We start from the raw sequence: 12,034 nt of genomic DNA, 5'->3' as shown, positions 1-12,034 counted from the left end.
TCTTTCCTTAAGAATAGGCATAACCAAGAAGCTCGAATAAGGATGATTGCTATCTTGCTAGAATCTCTAGATAGTTATTCTACTTATACTTACTGTTGAAACGTGGTTTTCTGATTGCTTATTCTATTTATACTTACTGTTGAAACATGGTTTTCTGATTGCTTAGTTTCTTACCGTTATAGTTTGCAGGCCGTTGTTTATGAAGGAAATGTTTTGGTGTTATACATGAGCAAACCACCTGGTTTTAAGTCACGCTAGACAAAACTGAAATTATGGCTAATCATGAACTTGGTCTGATTGGTCAAGATATTATCGAGCTACTGGGAAGAAATTGGGAAGTAAAATTCTATGTCACAAGAAGGGAAGCCAATGAACTTGCCCATAAAATTGATGCTCTAGCCTTCGAGCTAGAAATCGATCATCAGGTTCAATGTGTACCAGTTCGATCTCAATGCTTTCAAACAGTAGATTTCATGTTTGCCCTTTCCTAGCTACATCTATCTTACTATGTCAGCCTGTGAGCCAACTACTCTTTTCCTTTTCATGCTTTTACTTTGTTTATTTTCTAAAAAACTCCATTGTACTTTGCTGGACTAATGTCCCTTCGAGCGCTGGGCCTATGGTTGAATGAATAAAGTTTTCCTTTTCTCTTTAAAAAAAAGTCTATTAGCTCAATTGGTAGAGCTTTGTGCAATTGCACAATGATGTAGGTTCGAATCCTACATAGGCTACTATTAGTTTATAATATTATTCTCCTATTGGTTGATCGTTTACTTTAGTTTATTATACCCTTATTAATCCAAGAAAAAAAAAACCAGAAACGTAATTCATGAATTATAAGGCGGAGAAATGAACAGAAGAATATAAAAACCACGGTTACGAGCACAAAATATGGATAAAAAGCAAAAAACGAACAATAAAAATCAAAGACTTGACCTAAAATTTCTTTAATGCTAAAAAGTACTTTTTAGGGCCAACTAAAATTTAACTGACATTAAAAAGAAGTAATAGAGGCAACTATTATTTTCTGATGTTAAAAAAATGTTTTAGAGGCAACCATTATTTCATAAATGCTAAAAAGTACTTTTTGGGGGCAACAAAATTTTAATTGATGTTAAAAAATAAGTTTTAGAGGCAGCCATTATTTTCTGATGCTTAAAAAAAATGTTTTAGAGGCAACCATTATTTCGTTAATGCTAAAAAGTACCTTTAAGGGGCAACGTAAATTTCATTGATGCTAAAAAAAAAGTTGTAGAGGCAACCATTATTTCATTAATGCTAAAAAGTACTTTTTAGGGGCAATGTAAATTTCATTGACGCTAAAAAACAGTTTTAGAGGCAAATATTATTCCATTAATGCTACAAGGTACTTTTTAGGGGCAACTTAATATCTTTTGATGCTAAATAAACTTTTTAGGGGCAACCATTATTTTATTAATGCTAAAAAGTACTTTTTGGGGCAGGCTAAATTTCACCTACCCTAAACATATCTTTTAGAGGCTACCATAATTAACTAATGCTAAAAGGCACTTTTAGAGGCCATAAAACATGAATTGCCTCAAGGTGTTGCCTCTGTATCTAAATTTTCTTGTAGTGATTCATCCCCAAGGGATAATCACTCTTCCCTTACGAGTGGGAGGCCGGCATCAGAGTAAGAACTTGAACGTCCGATTTCTGATTGTGAAAGATCTCACTGCTTACAATATCATATTGGGACGACCCACTTTGAATCAGGCCAAAGCAGTAGTCGTCACCCATCTTATGCTTATGAAGTATGTCTGTGATAAAGGCCAAGTCGGCACTATCCATGGTGATCAACAACTAGCAAGGGATTGTTATCTCACTACACTAAGTCCCGAGGCTTGGGGAGGTAGCAAGACTGATGAAGTTAGAGCAAGTTCAAAAAGAAAACTAGACGAGATAGAAGATAAAGTCAAGAAACAAACCTTTACCATTGCCACGGCCCACATGGAGACAAGATGGCCTGAGCCGGTTGGCGGTCATTATGAAATCATCCTTGACGAAGCACGTCCAGATAGGACGGTGCCAGTAGGGGTCTCTTCTGACGATCAGCTTGGGGCACATCTGGTCACCCTCCTGACAGAGTTCCAAGACATCTTTGCTTTCGCTGTGGAGGAGATGCCTGGCATCGATCCAAGTGTAGCTGTCCACAAGCTCAATGTAGATGAATCCTTAAAACCTGTTCGTAAGAAGAAGAGAAATCATGGGGAAGCCAGAAATAAAGCCGCAGCTGAGGAAGTTCAGAAGTTGTTAGATGCTGGGTTCATTCGGCCAAGTCAATATCCGGATTGGGTAGCAAATGTAGTGTTGGTGCCAGAGCCTAATGGATCCTGGAGAATATGTGTGGACTACACGGATTTAAACAAGGCCTGCCCAAAAGACAGCTTCCCTCTTTCCAAGATAGACCGGTTGGTATACTCGACGGCTGGTCATGCCATGATGTCCAGAGGATCAGGAAAAAAACGTCATTTGTTACTGAGCAAGGCTTGTACTGTTATAAAGTAATGCCGTTTGGCTTAAAGAATGCGCCGGCCACATTTCAGCGTCTAGCCAACACCGTCTTCTCTAATCAGTTGGGACGAAACATTGAAGCCTACATTGATGATATGATAGTAAAAAGCAAGCAACGTGAAGAACACCTGGCTGATTTGAGAGAAACGTTTGAGACGCTCCGAAAATATCAGATGAGGTTGAATCCAAAGAAATGTGTTTTTGGAGTAACGGCTGGGAAGTTCTTGGGATTCCTTATTGATGAAAGGGGAATTGAGGCCAATCCTGACAAAGTACAAGCAGTAATAGATATGACGTCTCCGAAATCAGTAAAGGAAGTCCAACGCCTGACTGGATGTCTAGCGGCCCTGGGACGGTTCTTATCAAGAGCAGGTGACAAGTGTCATTATTTCTTTGGCACAATCAAGAAGAGCAAATTTGAATGGACTGAATCGGCAGAAACTGCCTTCGTCCGATTAAAGGAACATCTCCACACCTTACCACGGCTTGTTAGTCCTCTTCAAGGAGAAACTTTGTATGTATATCTGGCCATCTCCGAGTGGTCCTTGAGTGCTGTGTTGTTGACAGAAAGAGAGGGAGTGCAACTCCCCGTCTATTTTGTGAGCCACGTCCTGCAAAATGCCGAACTGAGATATCCTCCAATTGAGAAGTTTGCACTTGCGCTGTTTATGGCAAGCAAAAAGCTGCGTCCCTACTTTCTGGCACACAAAATGGTGGTATACACAGACCAACCCTTGAAACATCCGCTTACTAAGCTAGACGCTGCCGGGCGAATGCTCAAATGGGCAATTGAGCTGAATGCATTTGATATCTCATATGAACCTCGAAAGGCTATAAAGGGGCAAGCATTTGCCGATTTCATTGCAGAAATGACGAGGCCAACTTTTGAGAAGAATGTGGCGACCCATTGGACGGTATATGTAGATGGATCGTCCACCCAGAATGGATGTGGAGCCGGCATAATATGCCAATCCCCTGAAGGAGACAAGTACGAGTATGCCATGAGATTCAACTTCCAAACATCTAACAATGAGGCTGAATATGAAGCTTTGCTAGCCGACATAAAAATGTGCAAAGCTGCCGGAGCTCAAGAAATACTTGCTTTTTCTGACTCACAGCTCATTGTAAGTCAATTAAACGGAGACTACGAGGCAAGAGACCCCAACATGATGAAATACATGCAAGTTGTGCGTCAATAAATAGAAGATTTGAAGAGTTTCGAGGCTAAGCAGATTCCCAGAACAGAGAAGAATCAGGCTGACGCCCTGTCTAAACTAGCTAGCTCAGCCTCCTGTGATACTCCGCGGCATGTGTTTTGGGAAGTGAAAGAAAAACGAAGCATTGAACAAGAGTTATGTGCTCCTGTGGTAGCTATCCTTGACCGGTCGTCAACTTGGATGGACCCTATCATTGCATATAAAGTAGACGGCTCGCTTCCAGACGAGTCAAGTCTAGCCGCCAAAATTCAGAAGAAAAGTTATTGGTTTGAATGGTGGAATGGAGTTTTGTATAAGAAGTCATTTTCCAGACCCCTCCTGCGGCGCGTCACTCCTGAGAAAGGGAAGGAAATTATGGACGACCTACATCAGGGATTGTAGGGGAATACGGTTAAACATAATAACATGTGCGGAACAATCCCCAAAGCCAGGACACATGCATAAAGCACAGATTAAGCAAACTTACATTCGAAGCGTGTTTACCACAATAATATGTCAACGAACACGAACAAAGAACTCCACTTGTCGTTCCTCTACTTAGTTCACCGACACGTTCAGATCCGTCTTGATTATCGTAGCTTAGACAATCGATCAAGATACTTTGCTTTTGGGAAGAACTCACTTTGGAGGCCAGAGAGAATTAGGGTTCTCTGTGTCTCTAGGGTTTGAGTAATATGAATTGTGTGTTGTTGGAAAATATAATATGCCTATTGTATTAATGAAGTAACCGGCCAAGAACCAAAGGCCTTGACCGGCCACATCACGCAAGCCACGGACCGCACAGCCTCGCGCCCAGCGACACACTGCAGGCCGAAGCCCACAGCGCGCGCGCCGAGCAGCTGGGTCGTGGGCCTGCTCGCTCGTCGCTGCGATGCTTGCGCTGTTGCGTGCTGTGCGTGCTCGCGCCCAATGGGCTGGCCTTGCTTGCCTTTGCTCGCGAGCTTGCTGGCTCGTTGGGCCTTGCACGCTTACGTGCTTGGCTCGACGAGCCGACAACTCCGATGCCCTTCGTATCCGCGATTTAATATATTTCCGATATATTATTTATCGTTTCGTATTCGACGAATCACCGTCGTACGATACGATTTATTCGTGTCGCCCAACTTACGAATATTTGCGATACGATATACGATTCCGATGAAGGTCGTATCGTATAATACGTTTCCAACTAATTCCCAAAAAGCTATTAAATGAATTTCCGATTCATTTAATCCGGTGATCTGTTACGTGTCATTGGTGTGACCTTGTAGGTTCAGTCAAGAGTAAGTTGTGAGTTCAATATCCATTAGAACTCACTGATCGGAAGCATTGCTCCAGCTAGCTGTTCCGATCACTTGATCTCACTGAATTAATTGTTCGCAATTAATCTGAACCTTGGTATTAGACTTAATGCACCTTGGGTGAAGGACATATTTCCTTCAATCTCCCACTTGTCATTTAGAGAAGTTTGCATCCACATTCCTTTGTCACTTAGTGTTACTTACTGAACATAAGGTAAGATCCAAGCCATCCTTATTAGGTCCAGAAGTGTTTCTCGGATTACAGAGTTCAACTGTCAAACTTTTGCAGAAGGTTAAGCCTAACCATTCTGAGCACGACCATGCATTTTACAGTATCTAACTCTCCGAGAGGCCTTGTTACACAACAACACCATATCTTATCAAATATAGGAGGACAATCCATTCTTGCAATCTATGAACACTCACTTTGATTCATAGCCTCCTTTTACGGTGCGACGTTTTACGGTGCGACGTTTAGCTAGTATCAAAGCGAACTAATTCTCAAACGAACAGACATAATCGCTCATGTTCTGAGGAACGGTTTCTAATCACCATTAATGAGAACTACCTATGACATGACTTTAATCTCTTAAAGTGTTCTCATGGTCAATCCGATACAAGATCCAATAAGTATCTATGCAAAAGATTCTAACATCCAGTCACTCTAGTTCAAGAAACAGAACTAAGTAATCTACTTGCAATCTAATCTTCATTAGTCATTGGTCGTCCACCTTTCAATGACCTGTATTAGGGATCCTTTGTGACTTCAATATTCAAGTTCACTTATGGGTGTTTCTTTGTCAAAGAATCCATCTTGACATCCCATTTGAATGATTTGAATCACATGGACTTATCATTTAATTCTAAACCACAATTAAATGAATATGAAATCATAAATTTCATAAATATGAAATGGTTAAACCAATTGTTTCAAACATAGATCTAACAGATGTTCTAAAACAATACTTAGAAAATCAAAGCCATTCTCCAACATGCTTAATTCCCATGGTTGCTACATGTGCGTTGTGTTTCACTTGTGGCAACGGTTTAGTTAATGGATCCGTGACGTTGTCGTCAGTTCCAACCTTGCAAATCTCGATTTCCTTTCTTTCAACGATCTCTCGAAGTATATGAAATCGCCGCAGTACGTGCTTGGACGTCTGGTGGCTCCTAGGCTCCTTTGCCTGGGCAATGGCTCCGCTATTGTCGCAATACAAAGCCACTGGTCCTATAATGGAGGGGACAACACCAAGTTCTTCGATGAACATCCGAATCCAAACAACTTCCTTTGCTGCTTCTGAGGCAGCAATGTACTGGGCTTCAGTTATAGAATCCGCAATAGTGCTTTGCTTAGCACTTTACCAGCTTACTGCTCCGCCGTTGAGGCAGAACACAAACCCAGACTGTGATCTGAAATCATCTTTGTCGGTTTAAAAGCTTGCGTCCGTATAGCCGTTAACAATCAACTCATCTGTACCACCATAAACCAGAAACTGATCCTTAGTCCTTTTCAGGTACTTTAGGATGTTCTTGGCAGCAGTCCAATGCGCCTCACCTGGTTCTGACTGGTACCTGCTCGTTGCACTGAGTGCGAACGAAACATCCGGCCTTGTACAAATCATAGCATACATGATGGATCCAATAGCCGAAGCGTATGGAATTCCACTCATCTTTCTACGCTCATCAGATGATTTGGGACACTGATTCTTGCTTAGATATATGCCATGTGACATGGGTAGATGGCCTCTCTTGGCTTCCATCATATTGAACCTAGCTAGCACTTTGTCAATGTAAGTGCTTTGGCTTAGTCCAATATGTACTGTGCCTCTCCTAAGTCCTTCATTGAGAAACACTTCCCGAGCCAAGTCTTTACAGACTCCAACATAGGAATGTCATTTCCAATAAGCAGTATGTCGTCAACATACAAGTCTAGGAATGAAAATTTACTCCCACTGACCTTCTTGTATACACAAGATTCGTCCTGATTCTTGATGAAGCAAAACTTATTGACTGCTTCATCAAATCGTTTATTCCAACTCCTTGATGCCTGCTTTAGTCCGTAGATGGACTTCTTAAGCTTGCATACTTGGTTCTTTTGATCGACAAAACCCTCCGGCTGTGTCATAAACACAGTCTCTTCAAGAACACCATTCAAGAAGGTAGTTTTGACATCCATTTGCCATATTTCATAGTCATGAAAAGCGGCAATCGCAAGGATTATCCGAATAGACTTAAGCGTCGCGACTGGAGAAAAGGTTTCATCGTAGTCCACGCCGTGAACTTGCCTGTAACCTTTTGCTACCAATCTAGCCTTGTATATGTATACAATTCCATCTTTGTCTTTCTTCAATTTGAAGACCCATTTGCATCCGATAGGTGTGAACCCATCCGGCAAACCAACCAAATCCCAGACTTGATTTTCAGACATGGAGTCTATTTCAGATTGCATGGCCTCTAACCATTTAGTGGAGCTTGGGCTCGTCATAGCTTGCTTGTAAGTCATAGGTTCATCACTATCCAATATGAGAACGTCTAAGTTTTCAGTCAAGAGGACGCCTGACCATCTGTCCGGCTGAAAAATAGTTCTATTTGACCTACGAGGGGCAACAACGTTTTGAGGTACTACTCCCACTGATTCTTCTAAAGACCTTGGAGGTTCATCAACCTGAACTGCTTCTAAAGAGTTCTTTGTTCGTTGTTCGTCTCGAATCTCTTCGAGGTATATTATTCTCCCACTTGTCAATTTGGAAATATGATTTCTTTCCAAAAAGACACCGTCACGAGCAACGAAAACCTTGTTGTCTGACTTGTTGTAGAGGTAATACCCCATAGTTTCTTTTGGATACCCAACGAAGAAACATTTGTCAGATTTAGGTTGTAGCTTGTCCGAAATTAATAGCTTGACATATGCTTCGCAACCCCAAATCTTCAGAAAAGACAACTTTGGAAGTTTCCCAGTCCATAATTCGTATGGAGTCTTTTCAACAGCTTTTGACGGAGCACGATTCAGTGTGAGTGCTGCAGTTTGCAACGCATGTCCCCAGAACTGTAAAGGAAGTTCGGCATGACCCATCATTGACCTGACCATATCGAGTAAGGTCCTGTTTCTCCGTTCCGACACTCCATTCCATTGAGGTGTCCCCGGAGCAGTCAATTCAGAAAGAATTTCCAAGACATGAGCATCACAAATAGGCAACTACACAACAAAACTCCCCCCAAGCTAGAATTAGGCCATGTCCTCAAGGCCTAAAACTAAACAAGGAGGGGCACAGCTACCCATCCAACCAAATTCCCCATATGCGAGATGCCCGTCCCAAAGAATGCATGTGAGATAGAAGGATATTACCGGAAATGTCGTGGGAGCAAGTCCCGCAAAGAACCAGTAAAAACCAAACAAACTCACCAAAATATCGACGAACAAGGCATAGGTGGAAAGTATGAACCCACATCAACAAAACAATACCAAAAGCATGCAAAGAAGCCGCGGGATGCCTCCCGGAAGCGCTCGTTTAACGTCATTAGCCTGACGAACCCCCCCAAATTCATGGGGGGTCCTTGAGGTCCAAGGTAGCAAAAGATCAAATAGAGTCTCCCAAGTAATAATGTTTGAGCCGATGCCCATTCACTTTGAAGGACCCGGAATCATCATTCCGAATCTCGATAGAACCATGGGGGAAGACCCGAACAACATCGAACAGACCGCTCCCTCGGGATTTGAGTTTTCCCGGGAATAACTTCAAGCGAGAGTTATAAAGGAGAACCTTCTCCCCCTCCTTGAACTCTCTCTTCTCAATCTTGGCGTCATGATATTGTTTAGAACGCGCCTTGTAAATGCTCGCCGAGTCATAGGCATTCATGCGGTGCTCTTCTAACTCATGGAGATCGAGAAGCGCCGCTCACCCGCACTAGTGAGCTCGAAATTCAAAGTTTTGATGGCCCACATGGCCTTGTGTTTAAGCTCCACCGGCAAGTGGCAATTCTTGCCATAAACAAGTTTGTTGGGAGTCATCCCAATTGGCGTCTTGAAAGCCGTTCTATACGCCCATAAGGCGTCATCAAGTTTGATTGACCAATCCTTGCGGTTCTTGGCAACCGACTTCTCCAAAATAGACTTGATCTCCCTATTGGTGACTTCCACTTGGCCGCTAGTTTGAGGATGATAGCCCACACCAACTTTGTGATGAACACCATACTTCCGCAAGAGAGCCTTGAACTTACCATGGGCAAAATGGGACCCCCCATCACTAATCAAAGCCCTAGGAACCCCAAAACATGGAAAGATGATCTTCTTGAAGAGGTTGACTACCACTTTGTGATCGTTAGTGGGAAATGCAATGGCTTCCGCCCACTTGGAAACATAGTCAACCGTTACAAGAATGTAGAGGTTTCCATAAGAAGAAGGGAAGGGACCCATGAAGTCGATTCCCCACACATCGAGCACCTCCAACTCTAGGATAGGATTTTGTGGCATTTCATGTCTCTTGGAAATATTACCCGTTCTTTAACAACGATCACATGACTTGACAAATGCCCAAGCATCCAGAAAAAGGGTAGGCCACCACAACATGCTTTGAAGAATCTTGGAAGCGGTTCTATCACCTCCCATATGCCCACCACAAGGGGAGGAGTGGCACATACGAAGAACACTAGGGAACTCCTCATCCGGAACACACCTCCTTAAAAGGCCATCCGGGCACCGTCTCAACAATGTGGGCTCATCCCAAATATAGCGTCTAGAATCATACTTCAACTTGCGGCGCTCTTGAGTTGTGAGATCTTCGGGGATCGCCCCACAAGCCAAGTAATTCACTATGTCAACAAACCGAGGGAGTTGGGAACTCCCAACCATATACAAGGTATCATCTCTCAAAGCAGCCTCAATTGGAACATCATCCGGAGCCTCACTCCCAAGTTCTAGCCTAGATAGGCGGTCGGCCACCACATTCTCGGCTCCTTTCTTATCTCTAATCTCGATGTCGAATTCTTGAAGGAGTAGCACCCAACGAATGAGTCTCGGTTTGGCCTCTTTTTTCGCCATAAGATAGCGAATAGCCGCATGATCCGTGTACACAATTGTCTTTGACCCTACCAAATAGGTCCTAAACTTTTCAAATGCATGCACAATGGTGTAGTTGGCTGGAGCTTGATTAAGAGTCTTTGACATATAATAGATCACATTGAGCTTTTTGTCATTTCGTTGACCAAGGACCCCCCCAATCGAGAAATCACTTGCGTCGCACATCAACTCGAAAGGTAGAGACCAATCCGGAGCTTGAACTATGGGAGTAGAAATAAGGGCACTCTTGATTGTGTTAAAGGCCTTGAGACATGCGGAATCAAAGTGAAAGTCACACTCCTTTTTGTGGAGGTTAGTGAGAGGTCGAGCAATCGAGGACAAGTCTTTAATGAATCGCCTATAGAATCCGGCATGCCCAAGAAAGGACCGGATCCCCTTAACATTCACCGGGGGAGGAAACTTCTCTATGACTTCGATTTTCGCTCTATCTACCTCAATCCCATGGTGAGAGACCTTGTGCCCTAGAACAATTCCTTCCTCCACCATGAAGTGGCATTTTTCCCAATTGAGCACCAAGTTGACTTTCTCACACCTCGCAAGGCACTTCCCAAGATTGATGAGGCATTCATCATAGGTGGATCCTCCCACCGAAAAGTCGTCCATGAATACCTCCATTTCTTCTTCGAGCATATCACCAAAAATACTCATCATACACCTTTGGAACGTCCCGGGGGCATTGCAAAGCCCGAATGGCATCCTCCTATAGGAAAAAGTCCCATAAGGGCAAGTAAATGTAGTTTTCTCTTGGTCTTCCGGGTTTACGGGGATTTGAAAGAACCTGGAATATCCATCAAGAAAGCTAAAATACTTATGTTTGGTTAGACGTTCAAGCATTTGATCAATAAATGGTAGGAGGAAAGTGGTCTTTCTTAGTGGAAAGATTGAGTTGGCGATAGTCAATACACATGCGCCACCCGGTTACCGTCCGGGTGGAAATGAGCTCTCCATGTGAATTCTTGACTACCGTAATCCCACCCTTTTTTGGAACCACATGGACCGGGGATACCCATCGACTATTAGAAATAGGATAGAAATGATTAGATTGTAATAATTTATAGAATAAAATTGTCAGTAATAATTATTTTGATTTTATAGAAATGATTTGGAATATTTAAATTAAACAGGATTTGATAAAGTAATTTAGTAAGTCAAATTAACGTTGCCACAAAGAAGGGTTTCTAATATAGAAATTGTGATTGATTTTTCTAAAATTATTTTATTAACAAAATAAATATTACAAATATGATTTCAAATATAATCCATGTCTAGTAACCAATTTGGTTTTCTTAAGGTAGAATATGTTCCATGTTAGTCTCTAAAGTAAGTTTCGATAAATCTTTTAAGATATTAGGTTCTAGATGATTTGAATGAGTAGTTATTGATTCAAATCTTTCTTGTTGAGGTTATTTGATGGAGAACGAATACGGGGAATCGAATCATGAAGTTAAGTGAAGAATGATGATTGAATAGGTAGCTTGGGGATTTATGAGTGGTTATTAAAGGGTTAAAAATGTTTTGCAGGTTGGGATGATCAGGCTAGGTAAAAGGCAAAGGAATATTTAGAGATTAATGCAAGGTTTGCATGTGTCATGGCGGAAACAATTAAAGATCGTGTTCTAAGTTGCTCAAGGTGTAATTTAAGCTTTATTGAAGCTTGATATTTTGGGTTGGTTGTAAATCGTTATTATTATTTTGCTTTGGATTACTATTAATTGTTCTGTAATTATCGGTAAGTTATGTTAAGGCTTAAGCTGCTGGTTTAAGTTTAGTTGATTAAATATAGGCTAAGTGTGATAAGAAAGAAGCTTGTTATGCCCGGCCGCCAAAAGCTTCATTATTTCCTTCTTAACCACCTCTTCCATAGGTGGATTAAGTTTTCTTTGCCTTTCACGATGTGGGACGGCATTGTCCTCAAGCTCTATATGATG

Source organism: Spinacia oleracea, chromosome 1 (assembly GCF_020520425.1).
Source record: "Spinacia oleracea cultivar Varoflay chromosome 1, BTI_SOV_V1, whole genome shotgun sequence".
NCBI classification, from domain to species: domain Eukaryota; kingdom Viridiplantae; phylum Streptophyta; class Magnoliopsida; order Caryophyllales; family Amaranthaceae; genus Spinacia; species Spinacia oleracea.
The sequence above is the reverse complement of the archived record's forward strand: the minus strand, read 5'-3'. Positions refer to the sequence as shown.